This window comes from Lagopus muta, chromosome 2 (genome assembly GCF_023343835.1).
Source record: "Lagopus muta isolate bLagMut1 chromosome 2, bLagMut1 primary, whole genome shotgun sequence".
Classification (NCBI taxonomy): domain Eukaryota; kingdom Metazoa; phylum Chordata; class Aves; order Galliformes; family Phasianidae; genus Lagopus; species Lagopus muta.
The window spans coordinates 102,565,465-102,585,899 of record NC_064434.1 but is presented as its reverse complement, the minus strand read 5'-3'; positions in this window follow the sequence as shown (position 1 = coordinate 102,585,899).

The window sequence follows — 20,435 nt, the reverse complement described above, 5'->3', positions numbered from 1 at the left end:
CTGGGCTGAGAGGATCACGCACCATTTTCCCACTGCCCGATGGGTTTTGGTCAGCTATTTTAATGCTTCCAATCCTTCATCTGCATATGCCACTAGACAACATGCCCCAAGCAGCCTGGGAACGTGGCCATTTGTTAAATCTTGCTGGCGTCAGCTACAAATTATGCCAGCTTGAGTCTTCATTTTTATTCAAGTGTAACTATTAGCTCTACTGCTAATAAAAAGCCTTTGAAGCGCCTCTCCCTGTACTCAGTGCTGACTTGAACTCCAACAGCAGCACGCATCCCGAGAGTCCTCACACCTGCTGGAGAAGACCAACAAATGTAGCACTTCTTTTCAAGGGTATGAACCGTTTTTTGGCATCTTTGCCTTGTTGAGAAAAATTACAGAAGCAAACAAACACGCAAACTAAGCAGCTCAACTCACCTGCCTGGATTAATATGATTAACTTTCCATTGCTTAAATCAGAACCCAATCTGAATAGAGTGCTTAAATCCCGAGGCCAAGTTTTAAGCAGGTGCGTTGCACCATGCCACTCACGCGCACACCACACAGAAGGAAACATCCATTCAGCTAAACGTGGGCCTGAGAAAAACTAAATTGCTATTTTCGCCTGTCCCCTTAGCACCTCCTTTTTCCTTTGAGTCTCTGGATCCACTTCAGTGCTCAGAGAGCCGCAATGATGAGGTTACTTGGCTGACTGTGAGAGGCAGGCTCGCTCTCCCCAGTAAGATCAGAGCAATGCAGCCAGGACTCCAGGCACACACACAGACCTGCACGCAGACAGATTTTCTAAACACAGAGTTAATGCAACCATGTCATCTCATAACCACTCAAGTGGTTATTTACCCCTTCGAGTGTTTCTTGCTCAGCTGCTAAGAACGAGTTCAAAAGGCAGGAAAAGTCCATGCTGAATATGAAAATTCAGCCTACCTATTTGGGGGGCACAATTTAAAGCACATTGATTTGATGGAAGGGCTCCAGCTGGCTCTGAATCAAATCCAGTATGGAAGTCCTTAAGTGTTACTGAGTTTTTGTGCCATTAACTGCAGAACAACTATTATGGGATTGTTTCAGCTCCTCATAATATAAGAAGGCCCTTTGTATCATTTTTTGTCTCGTGCTAGGGGTTGGTGAAGTTTATTGTAGAAAGGATATTGGCCACTCACTATAATCTTCACCATTTGGGATAGCATTTAGGGTTTCTTTATTTGGCTTGAAAGAGCAATGTGATGAAACACAGAATAGAAGGGAGAAAGGACAAACTTCCTCTCCTCGCCCAAATGCATAGGAGGCCAAATGAGTTCTCTGCTCTGCCAAAACATACAGGGGAATAATAGCAAAACATGTACGTTCAGGGTGGTTATCATGCATGTATTTTGGACAAGCTACATATGTTTCTTGAGTGTTTTATCAGACGTTTCTTGAGTGTTTTATCAATGCCAACATAGTAAAGTGCACACAAAAGCCTGGGGTAAGCCAGCCCCACTGTGCACTTTTTATGCTAAATTAGGGACAAAATGTTGGAAATCAGCCCTAACATAGCAAAAAACAAACAAACCATCCAATGATGGAGCTGAGGGATAAGAGAAAGCATCGATAGTATTGACTCATAAGCAAAAAATGAGTTTCTGTGCTCTCGGAAGCCTTGTGTAAACAGAGATGTACCTTTACGCAGATGCAGAAAAAACTCATTATTCTAGAGAAAAAGCTTGGAAAAATCAACCTGACATGCCTATACATTTTCAATACAGTGTAGTTAATAGAGAGCAACATGGGGATCAATGTGCCTTTGGCACATGGTACACAGGAACTGTAATTGTAGAATCCTGAGTGTTTGGGAATATAACAAATTCATTTGGAATACCTATCAGCCCGAGAAAGCATTGTGAAGGGCTGTAGTGCAGCACTAATGCTCTTACATTCTACACTGCTCTGAAAGCTTTTTCACTGCTCACCTGAAGACACAGCATTTCACGTAATTTCTCTTTTTTTCTCCCAAATCTCCCCTGCTACTCTGTGATTGATGAAGATCTGTGTGGGGTTCTACACTCCTAACTTCTTTACCCACTCCTTGACAGCCCTTGTTAGAAGGACAAGTTAACAGTGACCTACTGCCATTCTCCAAAACGAATACTTACGTCTCTCCTTCCTCTGATGTGTCTGCCAGGGTTCCTCACCATCCTTATCCCAGCAGAATTCCCCTTGTTTCGCACAGCTGGGTGCAAGCACTCGGGATTGGAGAGCATTTTGATTTGGAAAATGTGCTTGGATCCATCTCAGTGTATCCTATGCATTAATTCTGTGATTCTACCCAAAATACTACAGCTAATACTAAATAATAGATGAGAGCAGCAGGATAACATTAAGAGCTGAGAAGAAAGAAGAAAATATGTTTTCAAATGAGACTTCTAATAGGAAAAAGGAGTGAAGGACACAGAGGCATACAGGAAAACTGTTTCAGAGGGCAGGAATAACAGAAGGAAAGCTTTTGTGGTGAGAAAGCAATTGGTCTAAGGACACAGAGATGAGGCTAGCATTGAAAATCAGGCAGAGTTTTATCTCTGCTGTTTGGATGTGAAACAGCTGTAAAGTCATCAGTCAACACAGCTAAGATCTGGTCTGGCGTGTTAGAGATTGCAAACATATTTTTTCATAGGTAAATGAATTTTTCAGACACAACAGGACATCACTGGTTAGAACTTGGTATCACAATTGAAAATATCCTCACCCCCATATATGTAGCTAAATAACTATAAGTGGGCAAATAACACACATTATCCTCTTTGTAATTCATATTTGATGCTCATCAGAAATGCTGATAATGAGAAGAGCACAGAAACAGAAATCCCAGGGATGTAAACCCTGTCTTTTCAAAATAAAACTACTTTTGCTCATTCTATCACATTGAGTCAGAGGCAAAAAGCAGGAAAAGTAAACATCTAAGCACCATCATCCTTGGAGGCTGCCTATGATGCAGGAAAGCACAACGATTACTTGAAATACCAGGTTTTGAGGAAGGAAATAGTGAATTACTGGTAGCCTTAGCCAGAGGGATGTCAGCTGCCATACAGATGCTCACACTGCCACTCCCTTCCCTTCTCCCACCCTCAGACTGTCACTCGTACACCTGGGCAAACACTGCATTGCTGACGCGCTAATCTTGACAGTCGTGACATGTGTGAAAATGAAAGGTTGTGCCTTGGCTGTAAAATAGGTCCCTGGGCTAGCTAGGACTAGCAGACAGAGGGCAGAGAGGGAGGGGAGCACATGCACACCCTGCAAATGTGAGTTTCTGGTGAGCTGGCAGCTGGGGGAAGGTGAGAGGAAACCTGCTGCCTCAAAACAGAAATCTCTGATACGGCTGTAAAATCACACTGAACCTACGTGAACTTTACTGAGTAAGAAATTAGACAGGCAAGCTGCTCCATTTGTTTTGATCCTAGCTGATCTCTCCATTCATTGTAAACATTATTTTAATGACAACCCTGGATCTCAGACATTTTTCTCGCATTAAAATTCAAGCTTAGACTGATGGAGAGCTCTATTTTTGTTTTTATTTTTTTTACCCCTACGTAAGCTGTATCAGCTCTGGGATGAGCCGCTGTCACCCAGCTCTTCACGCTTGGAGGAGAAGGTGAGAAATCATAGAATCACAGAATGGCCTGGGTTGAAAAGGACCACAGTGCTCATCCAGTTCCAACCCCCTGCTATGTGCAGGGTCACCAACCAGCAGACCAGGCTGCCCAGAGCCACATCCAGCCTGGCCTTGAATGCCTCCAGGGATGGGGCATCCACAGCCTCCTTGGGCAGCCTGTTCCAGTGCATCACGACCCTCTGTGTGAAAAACTTCTTCCTAGTATCTAACCTAAACCTCCCCTGTCTTAGTTTAAAACTGAGGCCATCCATGGTAGGAGGACACTGGTAGCTACAGTCTGGTCCTTTTCTGTTGGGTAAACCCTGCAAGTTCCTAGATGTCTCCCAAGTTCTGGATCCTAATTACTCCTTTGTCTTACTCCAGAAAGGCAGAGGATCAAAACCACTTTTGGTGTCACCAGGTACAAAACAGCTGACTTCAGCCTTCAGCTTCAGAATGTTCTGACCAAGTAGTCTGAACTTCCTCCTAAATTCCAAATATCTGCCCCAGAATTCATTCATTCAGAGTTAATTCAAGCAAGTGTTTTCATTTGCTGCCCACTGTAGAGCGCAGGAACTTAACTGCTTTTTATAACTTTATCAATTCCTCTGAGAAGGAATTTTCTATTCAAAAAACACTCTCATTAAATAACTGGTCCAGAATGGTTTTTACCATCCTTTACCTCCTTTTACCAAAGCTTTGAGTCCACACCTGTATGAAGAACTGACTAATCCCTGCTAAATTCACCAGTATTTTCCATAGGACACAAAACAACTTATGCCACTTCCAGCTTGCCATCTCCCCACTCCATTCAGAAACACAGCTGATGCACTCCTGCTGCCTACCTGCTCCTGCAAATCCCATCTAAATCTGTTGCCCAGCTTCAGCCACATTCACTACAGGGCTACAAACTTCAAATATTAGGAAGTTCCTATAGATTTCCTGAAAATCAGGCAGAGTGATAAGAAAGGCCTGAACTAGCACCTGACTTCCAGCACAAGAGCAGTTTCAGCTGTTGCAAATTGTGCTCAGGAGCAACCAGCCAGATGACCAGAAGTCCTGCTTTCCCTGCAGCTTGTATGTATGGAGCTCAAACATCTGCTCTAGCTGAGTGATGGAGACAAGCCAGAACGTCCACAGTCATTGGTTCTGCCTCTCACAGCACAAAGCATGCTTGTGTGCCAAGCTCAGGTTGTGCAGGTATTCCAAAATAACCAATCTTTGCATTTGCTTTTGCAGAATTTACTGATGAGCAGCTGATAAAAGAGAGGGAATTATCATTTTCCAGACAGTGAGTTGTTATCTTTTTTAGCAAACGTGAGCCAGAGGCACCACTTCCCAGGAAGCGAGGCTGAAATCTCTACTTCATTTAAGCCAGGAATGCCATTCCTGCTGATTTCAAAGGGACAAAATTTTCACTCCAAACTTCCAGAGCTACTCAGCTTCCTCTGAATGCTGTTTTCTTGTGCTGCTGGTTCAGGACAATTATAGCTCTACAGATCAGAATAAAAGGATGTTCAAAGTGTCTTACCCTTCACTTAGAAATAACCAGAATCAGGTGGCCATGTGATTCCATTATTTATGTAATGCCTCAAAATATCATTTGTCTTCTAATATGGGATGACAGGTTTCACATGTACAAGTTTTCTATAAGAGTAGCATGCTCATCTTGATTCACTCAGTACACACATTGCTAATTTGAGATAAAAGATTTATCAAGTAGATCCTGTGGTTAATTGGCTGCAGTAGCCCTTTTTTTTCTTTACTACATAGATTTATCTGGAATTTCTTTATAGATGTGCCAGTTTTCATAACTGATGTATTTGGATCACAGGTTTCTTTCGGGAAGGCTTTTATTTTCACTTTGTACATGCTCAGCACCTGACACTACGTGCTCCTGGTGCCTACTTGAGGCTCCCATGTGTTCCTGCATGCTCACACAAATAGAACAAATTTTATTTTCTTTAAGAAATAAGAATAAGAAAATTGTCTGTTTGTCTGTGAAGCCATACTTCCCTTACACAAAATTGTGCTTGTGACGTTAGTGGATTACACTCTCGAATTCAAACTTTTAACTGCTGTTAGAAAATGAAAAGAGGGTTATTTTTTTCCCTCAGTGACACTTCTATCAGCTCCAAGAGGAAGCCTCCATCATTATTTGCCATTAGTGTCCAAATATTTGACAGCAGCAGATAGTATACAAGAACTGAAACTGTGACCTGGAAAAAGCCGCACAATCACAAAATGGTTGAGGTTGGAAAGTGTCTCTGGAGATCACCTAACCCAATGCCCTTGCTCAGAAGAAGGCCAACTACAGTGGCATTTTGAACATCTCCAAGGATGGAATCTTTACAGCCTCCCTGGGCAACCCAATCTGATTTTTAAGCACCCCCACAGTCATCTGCAAGAATCTGGAAATCACATCAATTCTTGAGAATCCAAAGCACTACGAGATAAAGGGCCTGGTGCAGTCTGGTTGGCTAACCTGGTATTTAAAATCACAGCTGAATCCCAAAACAGCTGTTTAAGACTGCAAGCTGCATTTTCCCTTCTGTACTGTCCCCTCTTTCAAGAACCAAGCCCCTCCTGAGCTCCACAGCCAGATGATTTCTCCTGTCTCCAGCACACAAGTGCATTTGGAAGACCCAGGGAAGCAGTGTTTTTTGTTTTGTTTTTTTTTAGTATTATAGATTCCTCCTCTGGTCATGTTTTCTAGAAGCCCATTTCCCTTCTCAGACAATCCAAATCTGTCCTGTCTGTGAAGGTGCTAAGTATATCTAGGATGTCACCTCAATGTAGTTTGCAAGAAGAGACAGAAGAGAGAAAAATAAACATGTAACTTGTGAAACGAAACATGAACAGTTGACTTAAGCTATTATAGACCATTTTATCCACTCTTTCAACTCAGAAGTCAAAGAGGTCAGGCACAGAGGTGTCACATAACTACTGCATCACAGGTGTGAAGCAAAACCACATCACTGTTTTGAATGGGGAGTCCTCCTTTCTTTTTCCATTGGAGGCCAAAGGAAAGGAGCTGACACTTCATCCACCAGGCTCCTATACTTATGCACATTTTTAAGAAGACTCTGGCTTTAGCAAGAACATTTCATGTGAGGTTTGGGGGGTTTTATCAGGGATATTTTTGCTGAAGGTAATCTAGCACAGCCTATGCTTGATGGGACAACACTGACCTCTGCTAGAGAATGGTTAAATCTCCAATAGTGCTGAACAGAAGAAAAATCAAAAATCCGAGGCTGACATGAACAGAATGTCAGAGGTAATCCTGTGCAGGGTCACTTTTTTAAAACCTGACACAAGTTTTCAAAATTTGGCAGCTGGAGTGAAAGTGGCCTTGTCTTGGAGAGGCAGAGACTAGTAGGATAATTAATCACAGCCTTGGAAAAGACACAGACACCTGACATTATGGTAAATAGAACTACCCTTCCTGGAAAAGGAACACTAAAGAACCAGAGGCCAGTATTTGACCCGTGCTAAAAAACATTTGGATATTTTTATGAGCAGCAGGTTCATCAAGAATATTTCTTAGAGGTTAAATCTCACAGGAAAGACAAAATAAGGTGACTAAGGACTGTTCTTGTGAGCAGAGATGCATAGGAAGAGGCCCAAGCCAGTGTGTTGATCTTGCATTATAGAAATCGATTAAACATTAATTATAAATGTTGCTGAAGGTTAAGTGAAGTGTGCCGTGCTCCAGAGCCAGCAGCTTGGTGGAGCCACAGGGCTTCCTGGCACAGAAGGAAATGGGGAACTCTGAGCCTCTCACGCTAGGGGCAGACCTGAATGGTGGGCAAACCAAGAGCAATCAACAGTCTTGGGCATTGTTTGAACCCTTCGTGTTGAAGGACTTAAATCCCTCCAAACCTCACCCCTCACTTTCCTTGATGCTGTTTTCAAGCTCTTCCCATTGTAACTATTGCATTAACAAGCCACAGGGCAGGATCGAGCTTTGCCACGCTCCCTGCCATGGCACTCTTCCCAGGTTGAAGGTTGGCAAGAAAAGGCCCAATTTTCACTTCTGAGTGAAATCCTTTGCTGAGGATGTGGTACGCAATGTTGATCACGCAGTTTCTGCCTTCCCTGCCATGTAGTTTCCCAAATAGGGCTTCTCCTGCCCTGATATCTCTGTGGACTAAGGTGATTTGTCACCTGTACTGTGATTATGTACAGCTTAATTATCTACTAATTGCACTTGCCTTCTTGAATGTCTCCAGGTAGCAGGAGTACTGCTTTCTTTTTGCTCATTGGACCATGAAGGCAACCAGTTTCTCTCATCCTTTCTGGTATTTTTTTTAAAAAGGCCTTCTGAAAGAAAAACAGCCTGAAGAGAAAATCCAAGTAATGCCTCTTTCTATACCCCAAACAAGACAAATAAATGTGTGTGCAAGTGTCCATGCTTGAGGCAGCTCTTGGTGCAGTAACTTGAATGTACCACCCCCTAAGATTTACCTGTGCCCAGAGGGAGGAGCATCTTGCTCCTACAGTTACATTTGAAGCCATTTATTAAAAGAAACCTGCAGAAACGCAAGGCTGACAGCGATACCTGCTAACAGCACAAATAAGGGTGTTCTCCCTCACTGCAAGCAAATCAGGTACTACTGTGCCTGCTCACACGCAAGGAAGTGTTTACCCGTTCCCTGTCTCATGCACAGCTCAGCAAAGCTGATGACAAATTAAATACAGATATTTGCTTTGCAGAAAAAGGAGGAGCACATGGTCTGTGGATGCATCTTTGAGAAAGAGCAGTATCTTGGGAAAGGGTCAATAGCTCACTTGCTGCTCATCTGTGCAGGTGAGGGTAGACACAGCACTTCAGACGTTCTCCTCTCAGTGTAGTAGTCTCAGATACATGCCTTGTTTGGGGAATGCTGGTGTGCCTGTGCACTTCCCTGCATTTATACTTCCTGAGGTGTTGGAACTTCAGCTCCAACAGGCCACACGCCCTAAGGACATCCCAGCTGGCTCTCAGGCTCAGTTCTTCCAACCAAAATGATCCAATCATGCTCCTAAAAATTCAAAAATCTCCTTCAGCTGAAGGACATTCCCCAGTCTTCTCCAAACAGACCTTAGTAATATCTCTTTTGGAAAATTGATTCTGGAAGACAAAATTAGGAGTCAAGCTGCTCTAAAAAGCCTCTGAGTACAGTCCAGATCTGGAGACCCAGGGATGATGGATACGAGATGCTTATTGACAAAAATGTCAGCAGGACTTCAGTTTTATGGCAGCTATCAGCCTGATGCTCACTGGAAATCAATATTTGCAATTTAAATTTTGTATTTTGTGTGTTGTCAGTTGAAGTTTAATGTCTGTTTCTCTTTCCTGGATTTTTTCTGGGGGGATTATTTTTCCCCGATCAACATGGTGAGAAGCAGAACTGATTACATCCAGTGTCAGCCCATGCTGGCAGCTGTGCCGGTGGGAAGAAGCAGATTCAAGAGCCCGTGTTGTTCCACACCCAAGACAGCAGTAAACTGGTATTTTGTTTTATTGCACCAGTTTAGCACCACAGTATGTGTGAGATTTCCCCTCCTGGGTGTCAAGGGACCAAATCCTATTCAAGACCCATAAGAAAATAAACACATCCAATATGTGTGCGACAGCAATTGAAAAACAAGACAGTAAATTGGAATATCCATTCCCAGCCCTCCTTGGACTTTCTTGGGGAAGTTATGGTGCTGCTGGGTGGACGTGCTCCCCATCTGCCAAATTACAGTGGTAGTATTTCCCATTCCCGCAGTGATATTTAGTGAGCTAATGCATTTATTACTCTGGATTTCTTTCTCCATTCACCACCATTCATCTCTATTTGCTACAAGTCGAACTCAACTCATTACTGATTAATGAAAAATATCAAGTCATCTTTCCTCTCTTTCATGGTTTTGTTAGCCCAAGAAGTGTGTGCATGCTTCCTTTCAGACTTTGTTTCCCCCATCAACACTCCTTCTTTGTGGTCCTTACTTGCATTTCAGCGGAACAGAGAGCCCGGTCCTATTTAACACAAATGACGGCTCTAACTCAGCAGGCTGAGCAGGACCTCAAACAGGGCTATTGCCTTTCTGTGCGAGGATTCAAACCTCTCTCACATAAAAAAAAGGGCTTTACTGTCTATCACTGGCTTGGTTTTAGACCAAAAATAAAAAAATTACAAGCGACACAAAATCCATCAGGTTTTGTATGGGGTCCAAACAGAGGTTCTGAACAGTGCCTGACAAAGGAGCCTGTAAAAAGCCTATGTGAATCTTTTCTGGTTTCCACTGATGCTTACAGGGAAAGCAGCAACAAAGTGCTCAGAGTGGGACGGAGAAAACCAGGTTTCCAGGTTACTGGGAAACTTGAAGCCCAAATGCATGAGCTGAAGACCATCCATGGTAAAAGAGCAGCTGAGCTTAGAGTTAAGGATCTCCACTGTGTTTGGAGGAAAAAAAAGAAAAAAGACATTTGAGGTTTAGAGCCCCTCCTGCTTTCTGCTTTCAGGGACCTGTGGAGTCCTGCAGCGTTGGTGCACTGAAATGTCTCCTTGTTGTCATTTGTCATGATCTCATGGGAACTACTCCCTGCTAGAGATCAAGGGCCACAGTATTTTTCCCCATTTGTCTGCTCCCTATTAGAAGATGAGGAGAACATTCTGCTCTTACAGGCAGCCACATTCTCTCAAACCCTTTCGCTTTCTCTGATTAATGTTTTTGGGTCCTATTCTTCAGCACAGGATGTCTGGGATAAAAATTGAGACCATATGCTAAATGAGAGTAAGGTCTTATCTTTCACTCTGCACTGCAAGCAACCGCACAGAGACACAAATAACTTTATGCCACCTACAAAACTTGACACACACTCAGGGGCATCCTCCCCCAGCCAAACCAAAACCACCAAGAAAAGTTATCAGGTCAGCAGGCAGAGTATGAGCAGAGACTCCCCAGATCAGGATTAATGTAGGATTAAAGAAGGAAAAGGAAAAGGAAAAATCTGATCTATCTTTTCCTTTTATTCAAGTGCTGAACATGCGTGAAAGCTCTTAAATACACATTTACAAAAACAGCTCCCTTCAGAGGAATGGACTATGACATGCATAGATCTAAGCCTTGGCTCAGACTATTTGGGGGAGTTTATGAACAATCCTCTCCCTAGCAGCAAAGTTCCCACCAATGAAAAGAATGAATCTTTTCATTGCATTCCCATTTTTGGCACATTGCAACCCAGAGTAGCAGCACCAATAGAAGAGAGAGCTTGCTAAATCCATTGCTCCTTGGCATGTGGAGTCAGAGTTTGGGTCTACAATGTGAATGCTGACATACCTTAAGGACTCATGTCTGGTTATTCATCTATTTGAAATGAAATTCAGGTACTATTGTCTTGTGCTTCACTTGTTCTCACTGCCACAAGTACTGTACCCTGGAAAGAGCACTTTGATAATCGTTACAGCTCATCTGCAAGAACAAACTTGGAAGGGCTTATTAGAAAGTATCTACCAAGTAGTTTACTCCTGCTAGAGACCAAAACTAAAACATAGCATGCCTCTCAGATTGACGATGTCCAAATCAAAACCACCTAATTGAGCAACAAATGCCTCATATGCTCTCACACCTGAAGCTGAACAGAGCTACCTTCATAAAGAGCTACTGCTATATAAAACAGAGATTACCAGGGAAAAAAATTATCATACACAGGGGAGAACAATGCCAACAAGTTGAGAATAAATAAAGTCAATTAATAAAGCATGGTTTCAAATGACAAAAGCTTCCTTTTAAAACCCTACTTTTGCAGTGGTCTTATCAAGACATTTTATATTTCTGCATTTAGTGAAGTATGACAATGTGTTCAGCTGTGTTTGGCAATAGGGTGCTGATACCTGTTTCAGAAATAAAACGGCCTTGTAATTCATCCATAAGGCTGTATGTGGTTAATTCTTGTTGCCTTGTAAATGCTAATTATGAAAGAAAATGTTAAAGGGTTCCTTAGGAAATCGATACTTTATTATACAATAATTGCATCTGCAGGTTTAATGTTCTTCATAAGACTTCAAAAGAATGGAAGAGGCTGGGAGGTCAGATGATGCAAATGGTGGTTGCATGACCTCAAAAGTCACAGAGAATCTGAGGCCTAATAAAATGCCCAGACATCATCAAAATATTTTCACAAGTCTACACTTAGTATGGAAACCAAGCTGCTAATACATCTGTCTGATGGCACCTTGGCCCAACACTGGATATAAATCTGGGCACACTTATAATGGAAATGGTTGCTCCGTTATTCATCCAAGAGCTTTGGTTATTCCTTTGGCTGAATGATTTGATTCTCTCAGGAACAGCATTTCGGTTCTTTCCCCCCTCAGCTTCCCCTGGCTTGCTCCCCAGTTGTTCCAGCTTTCAGCATGGGAGCCAGTGAAGAGCTACTGTTAGGGTTATAAGCCCTGGAGACACGATGTAGCTGAAAAATCATTCTTCCAAGAATTTCTGGGTCACTGTCTAATTGTTACTAGCATTAGCATGCTTCATATTCATGTTCCAGCTCCACAGGCAGTACTTACTCTGCACCCAGCCATGTGGGACTGCTCCGGGCGGTGAGTGGGAACCCAAAACAATACTACTGTATCAGCCTAAGAACTCATCAGCCCCAAGAGTTTTTGCAATAGCAAAACAGAGAAAAAGAGTCCTTCTTTCCACTGTGGTCATCCGTGCAGCAGTGTATTCCCTGCTTTTTACTGCATACTTTTTAAAGGAAATATTCCGTGCTACTTAGCTTATTAATTTGCAAAGAAACCACAAGTTATTTCCTTACATCACAATGGTTTATTTTAATTATTTTTTTTTTTTTTTTAACTCTTACAGCCTATAAAAATCCAGCGGATGCAAAGGAAATGAGCTTAAGACTCAGTACATTATAAAAGGGATCCGGAGCATGTTCACAAATTAAACACTGTTTGCCAACAGCGAACTATTTCACAGGTTGCACTGCAGCTCATACTTGGTTGAGACAACAAATGAGAAGCGAGCAATGATTCATAAAACAAGCTGTACAGTTTAAGGCACGATAAAATAAGGCATATTGCACAGCTTTCTTGGAGAACCAAAAGGCGGTGCCTTGCGACCAGCTCAAATAAAAACACTGTAGGAGGGGTGCAGTGCTGAACTGTTGCAACCACTCCTAATGATTCAGCTGTTCTTCAGAAACTCATCCAGTCAGCACATCCAATGCGCGGTATGAAAATTACATGCATGCCCTTCCCAAAGCTGATGGCAAAAAGGACAATACGTGTGCATGTGCACATCTGTGCAGTGTGCAGGCAGCATTTCTATGTGAGACAGTGTTTGCTTCCATGCTCCTGTAAGAGTTTCTGGTTTGCTGCCTGCAGTCAGGTCAGAGGGGATCTGCCTCAATACATCAGCCATATGCCCAGAGGGGTGGTTGAAGCAAAATCTCCTGCTCAGTGTAGCAAACTCCCCAATAAACCCCCCCAGATTGACAATACCAGCTCAATGAAGTTTTCCCTTTTCCCCTTTTGCCCAATAATGTATTTTTCTGGCACTCGCCCGCAAAGAGCAAGGTATAATATGCATTCATTTACAAAGCAGTGACACATTGCTGCTTGACACCTGCAAGACATGCAAAACTAACCACATGTATACCGGAGAACTGGTAATGCAAAAAAATCTTTTTGTCCAGCTAAGCAGACTGAAAATCAAACACAACCTCACTCCAAACCATTAACAGTGAAGAGCTCTACTTCCCTGCTCCATAACACCTTCTCTTTGCTGCACAGCCTGCTCCTGTATACGATGCTTCACTCTTACTTTGAAAACTGCAGCTGTGGTCAGCACAGGGAGCAGAAGTGAACCCACTGATTCTATTCCTAAGCTTTCCAAATGATCTCACTGACACCTGGGATAATCTTTTCGAAGAGAGCTTGGCACCCAGTTGGCAGCAAGCTAAACGTCCCGGGGAGCTGTGCCCTGCTGAAAACCCAGCCAGGAGTGCTGCTGTGGAGCACTTTGGAAATCGTGCTTTTGTTGTGAGCCCTATTGAAAACCTAACTGAAAGTGAGCTTGAAGGGAACAGTTTCTCCAGATTTGAACACAAGATGAACATAATCTCAGGAGTTGAGCAATGAAAATAGATGCTTAACTATAAAATAACTGACCAAAATTTGATAGGAATGAAGAAAAGTGCTTATCCTCAAATTTTCCTTTCTTTGGGGACAGTATCCACCACTCGTACCAAGGTGTTCACAGCTGAGTAGAAGCTTGAGGACACAGTCCAGGCATGCCAGCCACTACCACAAGAACAACTCTTCTGCTGAAAATGTCTTTTACCTCATGTGACTCAAAAGTTTTGATCAAAATTATGTCCTTCTGGCAATGAGCATCCTTGTTTCAGCTCTGAACACCATGTATTTGCTTGTGGAGAGCAAGAGAACTGCCAGTCAACTACTGAGCAGCAAGAGCTTATTTTTGAGCTAGTTCATGACATGCAACCAGCATCACTACCTGAAGAAAGGAAATGGCAAGGTAAATAAATACCTGACTGTTTCTTCTGTTCTTCTGCTCAATGTAAGTCACAATGAAGCTTTATCATCCAGACAAGGTGTGAAAGGACATGAGATTAGCTTTATAAACACTAGGCCAATTTCAGATTCCAAAACAGCTAGAGACATTTCAAGGATGTAAGCAAAATTGATTTGGCACTTTGGAGAGTAGTTTTAACCGCATGACTGAGGAGGGAAGAAAATAGAGACAGGTCCTGCTAGAAGGGCTGCTCACGCCCTACCAGAAATGTCCCTGCCATCACAAGCTTCATGTTGAATACTGGAGGCTCTGTAGATGCAGTTTAAGAAATGCAACACAACAAACCCAGTGATCGCCTCACAAATTACTTCTCAAAAGAGTGCTACTTCCCAAATAGATTCTGAGATTTCAGGATACAGAGGGCATGGTATTTATCTGTGTTTCTCAGTTACATAACTTTTCATTTCTTCAAATGCCAAAGTGCTCAGTCCATCCCAGGCAGATGATGAACATCACCAGTTACAGGCATAATTTCCATGATTTTGATGCCTTTATGATCACATCCCCAAAGCTACTGTGATGACATCTAGTTTAACTGCACACCTTTGATTGGACACAGCAGCTTTGGCAAGGGGGTTGCTACAATCAACAAGCAAAAGAAGGAAGGATGAAGAAGAATTGGACCCAGAGCCATTCTGATGTTAGGAAAGACTCTAACGTGATATCTCCTGTCTGGGGCACCTTAAATCACCTCCCTAAGATAATGCTATAGGAAAACACCTTGACAGACTACTGTATTTGCCCTTGAGATTTTACCAGGAGTACTCCTGAGGAGAATAAACTTAATAGTGCTGTCCTCAGGGAGCTGCCTATCTACCACTGCCTAAACAAATCCCACTTACAGAAGTCTAAGAATCTGGAGGAAAATTTCTAGAGGTTTTCAGTATTTTCCCCCAGCACCTGATACTGTCACATTGAGATGATCTTCCAGGAACCAACTAGGTCACCTCAAGGGCTACTTTTAAGTGGAGAAGAAATGTAAGAACAGCTTACACTAGAGCAAGCTGCTAATTGGCGCTCTTATTTCCAGAGAAAACAGGCTCCATATCAGACCCATTTGCAAAGGAAATGCACTGAGAATGACCATTCCTACTACTGACATGTGGAGATATACATTTCAGTAAGAAAATACATACCCATCACCCTCATCTGGGTAAGATGGCTTTAACCCAAACATAGAGGAAAGCTGAGAGGGAGTAAGTGATTGCTTTTCAATGGCCAGACATGTGGATGCAGACTCCCAAACAGACAGCCCTGAGTGTTAAAAACAATCCTTTGGATTCCTTAAACATTGTAAGTATACCTTACTAAACATGTCATTTAAATGAGGAATCAAAGCAACACTTTTTTTCCTACTTTCTTGTGGGATTTGAGCCTTTGGGGTTCATAGCTTCTTTCCAAAGCCATAAGACCTCATGATTTAACTAAAGATAAGATTGTCAAGTCACATCTTGACTTCAGAAGCTTGAGGTTTAGCAAAACACAACTATTGCCAAACAGGATTGTAATAGTTGGCCCTTCTCAAATTTGGTACAGATACCACCTGTTGAATGATTAGCAGATAACCTCCGTTTTAAGTTTGGGCAGCACTCCTTTGTTGTGAATCTATTCCTGTGCCATTCTGAGTAAAAGAAGACCGTCAACTTTTACTTATAATCATCTGTTTTCTATAACTTTTTTGTTGCAACTTTACTGCTGTTGCTGTCACCCGAATTTGGCTGTAATTATAGATTTTTATCAAGTAAGCTTTCACAGCATATTAGAAGAGCCAATGCATTCCTCTTACTTTAAAGCAAAAATTCCAAAGGAAACAGTTGTTTTGGAACAAATAGAGACTTCTGCAGTGGTTTCAGCTGAAGCACTGAAGAACTTGGAAGTTGAACAGATTGTAGACAAAAGCTAAAACCCACTTCAACACCATGTTGAAAAGTAAACGCCACGGGAATGGCGGGGGAAGAGAAGAGCAAAGGAAAAAGTTAACTGTTCTAATTTTTCCCTGTTGTCTCATTTTAAAGATTTTATAAATAACACATTTTTAAAGATTCCCTTTTCTCCACTTGTAAGTTTTAAGTCTCCAGAAAGTTTTCTGCCGTACTACAGAGTCATTCTTTGAGCAAAAGCAATAGTTCTACTGTATCTACTTCTGATGTAATTTTTTTTTTTAAGTACACTTTAAAGTATCATTATCCTCATTCCATAGGTGAGGAAATAGCTTATGGAAATTGCTGAAGGTTACTAACCAGTCAACAGTGCAGGCTCAAGGCTCTCTCCCCCCTCCTCCACACTTTACGGGAAAAGAAATTAAGGAAAATTTCCAAATTAAAAATGCTGCTATTCCTTTAAAGTCCTGCCCTTAGTAACTGACCCAGAGACCACCAAGTTCTGTGTTTTGAAATGCCTGAGAAAGGGGAGAGATCTAAGCTGACGCAGTTAGTGGGAGCTCCTATCAGTAAATATGTGAAAGAGGTCATTGTAAACATACTGCCCTCCCGGTGCCAGTTTCCTGCTCCACATTTTGTCTGATGTGGCTGGACATGGGTTAGCCCACAGACAGCCAGGCTGCCTCTGTGCATCTTTGCTGAGCAGCACTTTTGTGTCTCTCACTTTCCCCCACTCCCATTTCCAGCAGAGACACCAAAAATATGACAGCAGGAATGCTCTGCTCCCTGCTTGACCAGGGTAAGAGGGAATCTTGCCCAGGGATGCTCCTGCTGCAGCATGCCTGTTTGTCTTCAGGATTAATAGAATGGGCAACACTAAGTTCACAGAGATCTGATACCTCATCTGCTTTGAGATTCTTCCACTCTCCTCAGCTTTCTAGTTCAAACAACAAAAGAAAGCACTGAGAGGGAAGAAAGGGAAGATTGCTGCTGCCAAAGATGCCAGCCCTTAGTGGACACTGTATTCTCCCAACAACGTGGCCTCTCTATATTACTTATTTCTTGTCCTTAGAAGAAATTAGCCTTTTATTCTTCCCTCCCCACTTTTTTGAAGCAGAACATCCTTTCCTGCAGTGTTTGGAGAAGCTCACAGCATTTACACGGCAGAGCTCCCTGACTTGCGTCTACATAGCATGACACTGCCTGCCTGCAGAGCAAGCTAAGGAATACAAACAGGTTCAACAGGCTCTCAGAGACAAGAGATTTCCAGCAAAAAGACTGCTTTTCCTCTTAAGATCAACTTTTTAATCTGCCACCCAGGTCTCAAGCAGAATCTTTGCAAACACAGGTTACAAGCCAGCAGGTGTTGACTGCTCATCAGAATATAAATAAGCAAATCGCAGCTGGCAGGAATTATCTTAGCATTCATAGAACATCACTTCTGGTGGCCCTACCATCAGAAAATACCTTACATGCTGAAGGCAGCCCAAAGAGAAATGCTGGAAACTCAAATCAGAGTATTTCATAAAAAAAAGATGGAGCCAAGATCTTCTCAGTGATGCCCAGTGACAGGACAAGAAGCAATGGGCACAAAAAGAAAATTCCATTACAACACAAGAAAATGCATGTTTACAGTGATTGTGGTTAAACAATGAAGCAAGCTGCCTACAGATTTCTGCTATCTCTACCCTTGGAGATATTCAGTAGATACTACAGGGTCCTGAAGAAGCTAGCCTTATTTTGAGCAGGCCAAGACCTTCTCCAGAGTTCTCTTCCCATCTTGTCTATTCTGCAAGGCTGTAAACTGAAGCAAGTTGTTAATTACTAGGAATCCTGACTGATAATGCACAAAACACCACAGCAGGTGGGGATGGGGACTAAATCCAGCCATTCCTGCTCTCCACCTTGCTTAGGACAAGTTATCTCCTGTCACAGAAAACTGTGGCTCCTGGATCTTGACAGTAGAGCCTGAAGTTAAGAACTGTGACTCCAGCACAGGGCAGGAAGAAGGACATCAGGAGCTTAGTGAGTAACAAAAAGGGTAGGGCACAATCACCTGAAAATTGATGACATCTCATGCTCTGAATGTCATCTCGCTCATGTTGAAGTCTGCGCTACCCACACACATAGTGTTTTGTCATGCCAGCAGCTAAATTCTGCCTGGCTCAAGAATACCAGCCTATCAAAGAGACAAAGTAGGGGAACGTGTTGAGATAAAATTCCTCCCATGACTTTTTTTTGGATCTTTCCCTCAAAAGTGACCCTAAAATAATTGTCATTTAAGAAGCAAAACTGTCCTGTTTTTACATTTATCCCCCTCCTTTGCACCCCAAACAACTGTATTTGAAGGACAGGCAAAACCAGGTTACAGTATAATCCAATCAAACAAACAGGAATGTAAGGTGTACAAGCCATGCCCTGGAGAAGGTAATTATTAGGTCAGCCCAAGAAAAATTGATGAACCTAAGATAACACTCCCATACAGATCAAGATTCTTCATATAAATTTTGGTCCTGGCTCCTGTGAAACCATTAACGTTCCCTAGCGTTGTAATTTACAACTTGATGATGCACTGAATCATACTTTAATTTACCGGGAAGGTATGAACAAACATTCTCGGGTGGAAATTAATACCTGATCTTTGGCTACCTCTTGTGGTGTAAAAATCCAAAGAGTGGAATTACATTTTAGAAACATAACAGAAAATCATTGCCCAGTGGATGGTCTTGTCAAGTATCTACAAGTAGAAAACAAGTTCCTGGGTGTTTTGGTGGTTTTTTTTTCAAGACTTTGAAGGTCTTGCTCTGAAAATGCATCTTAGAGTATAAGCTGGGTGAGTACTTCCACAAGTGTGTGTCATTGATGGCATCTGTTTTCAGGAATGGTTCAAAAAGAATGCAAAGATGTAGCATATTTTTCTGCCCGGATTCTTTTCTGTCTGTAGAGTCTTCCAAAACAAGACAACACAGTTACATCCCCTAAGACCTTTGTCAAATCTGTGTGGACCCCACATTAAAATATTGCCTCAGCCACTGAAGAAAAACAATACAGAAATTACATATGTGTCTCTCTGTTTTTAAAGGCAACGCAGGGAAACAAAAGATACAAAGCTAAAATGTCCCAGGAGGCTTTTTTCGCTTGTCCTTTGGGGCAACTAAAAAAACAAGAAATAGTCCGTCTTCATACACAAGAAAGTGGAAGGGACATAAAAAGAGTTATAAACAAGCCTCACATGTTTCATTTTCCTAATGACCTGTTCTCCAAAATATATCATGCTATTGTGCAATTTTACGTTTAGAGAGAAATCAGGGAAGCATTGTGACTCATAACCTGAGCAGCAAACACCCAGGGAGCTGATGAAATTTCACTATGCAACAAGAGCTCTCCCACATAAAATCAGTCTAAACAACTACCAGCACCTTCATGTGTAGTAAAGGTACAAGATATACAGTTATGGAGAAGCGAATCATAAATGCAGCTGTCATGCTGAGAGAACATCTGTACACTTATGGTACCACTGTTCATCAACTGTTTATTTCAGCAAGTACCATATGAGAAACAGAAATGAGGAGGCTCAGAATAGAGTCAGACAGTAGATCCATGGTTTGAGTTAAACAGGAAAAGCAAAGGCTCTCAAAACAACACTGAAGGTCTATCCAGCCTCCAACTAGAGCAAATCAGTGTGGCCCCAGTATGGATCATGGCTCTTATCTACAATACGTAAACCCGAATCTTTCCTCTATAATTAAAGAAGTAACTCAAAAAGCAGCAGCACTTCTTCACAAAGGTAGTGATCTGTCCAAAGAGAAATGGAATTTGTGCAACTGGAGCTTCTTTATGGATTTTTTAGAAAGTCTAATGATTAAATTCTGGTCTTGCTTAATCTTCACCATTGAACCCGAGAACCAGCAAGATCACCACGTCACATTAACTGAGCAAGAAAAAAACACACAAAGAGCTCCTTTTCTGCACAATCAATTCAATACTGGGGAGAGAACTTTTTTTGCTGAGAAGTCAGCACTCTGTTGCATTCAAGTAAGTGTTCTTACCCATACTGCCAAAGCTGTCTTATCAAAACAAGAGATGCCAGTAGAAGTCCAATGTTGCCTGTAGAGCTACGCCTGTACAAGTATGTCTATCAGTCCAAAATCATCCCTTTCTGTAACCATGAGAATCACAGACCTTTGTCCACAGGATAAAATATGCTGTTAAGAAAACAGTGGGAGAATGAGCCACAGAAATGCTTGCTATATCCAAGGAACTAGGAAACATTACAAGTTTGAAGTGAAAATACAGATAAATAGCTCAGATGAAAACATCAGAGAGATAACAGCAACATA